Here is a 1,760-nt window from a genome sequence, read left to right on the forward strand (position 1 = left end):
AATTCAAAATTATGTTAAATTTGTTTTCTCAGAGAATGAAAAAGGGAACCGGTTTGGTAAAAGTTGGGGATCCTACTTCTGCTTAAGGTTTGTGGTTGTAGTTTAAAATGAGAGCATCCTGTATGGCTCTGAGTTTAATTGCACCAGGAACAAGACCAGAGAAGGCAGAGGGATGGACTGAAGCATGGTTCACGTTTTGCCAGTGAGTGTCACTAGGGGAGAGAGAGGAGAGAAGTTGAGGTTAGATGGAAGGGAGTGATTATAATGATGAGCCACATGCAGTCGTCTAAAAAGCAATAAGGGATGTATTCTAATCTTCAACGAATAGGGAAAAGTGACCAGAAGGATTGTGGATGCCTGCAGCATGGTAGAGTGAAGGATGATAATCCAATATAGTTCTTCAAAAGAAGAGAAAAAAATTGAGAAGGAGGTAAAAACAGTGGTTGGGAAACAATAATAAGGAGTGAAAAGGCACCTATCCCATACTCAGGCCCAGAGAAGACTCAAGTGATGCTGTGTTCTTAAGGGCGTACTAGATTTTGGTTAGAGCAAGTAGGTGAAGGGAGCTTTCAAAGGAGGAATTTGAGGGTACAGAGGACTTTGCTAAAGACAATGAACTCCACAGGGTGTACTGGAAGGATTTGAGGTTCCATGACAGGTGGAATTTGGGTTGGACTGTTGCATATACAGTGACAGTAGAGGTCCAGGCAATGCAGGAAGACCTTAAGGGTTTATACTTCTTGGAATGACTTGAATGGGGAAGTATTGCATAAAAGGGATTAAGTAGGGGATTTCTCTGCCTTTCTAGTGTGATCTCAGCCACACTTCCCTGCAATCCTCCACCTATTACATTTAAAATCTTTCACCCACCAGATACACTGCTGCCCCAATATGTCCTATAAACCTTTGTTCAAACTGATCCTTCTGCTTAATAAGGATTTATCCCTCCTCTCTCCTGCTTCCTCTAAATAAATTTTCCCATATTCTCACCCAGTCAGTATGCATCTCTCCATATACCTCTATTGATATAATTGCTACCATATTCTACTATTTACCTGTTCATTTATGTATAATTATTTCTCCCACAATAGATTCTGAGCTCCTGAACTGCAAATATGGGGTGGCCCATACTCTCCATAGTACCTAGAACTGCACTCAAAGGTCAATAGAAATGTAAGTAATTAAATTGTCTGCTTGATTTCCCCTGAGGCCTCCAGACTTCAGCACTATGTCCAAGATGGTGGTAAAGATTACCCACAGAAGACCCAGATAGAGGAGGACCTGTTGCCTCTGCCTCATTCTCCCCAATCCCAAACTAGCCCAGCCAGTGTCTTCTGGGGAATAAACAGCCTAAGGCTGTGAAAAGTCACTTTTTAATTGTCAACTATGAAAGTATCCATGCAAGACTTATAAATAAAATACTGCCCAAGTTGGGCTGAACACTAGAAACCTAGTTTTCAAATGCTCTTTTTAAAAATATAAAGATACAATTATGGAATATGGAGATCAAAAGACTGCTTTTATAGTAATGACTCCAGTCAAGGGTACCTTAATTTCACAAAGCTATTTTGTGTATAAATACTAAATACACCCACATTTATAAAAACAAATTATTGCGACCAAGTGCAGTGGCTCACGATTGTAATCCTAGTACTTTCGGAAGCCGAGGTGGGAGGACTTGAAATCAGGAGTTTCAGACCAACCTGGGCAACAAAGCAAGATCCCATATCTACAAAAATAAAATAAATCTTTTAAAAAAA

Source organism: Mandrillus leucophaeus, unplaced genomic scaffold, assembly GCF_000951045.1.
Source record: "Mandrillus leucophaeus isolate KB7577 unplaced genomic scaffold, Mleu.le_1.0 Scaffold1197, whole genome shotgun sequence".
NCBI lineage: Eukaryota > Metazoa > Chordata > Mammalia > Primates > Cercopithecidae > Mandrillus > Mandrillus leucophaeus.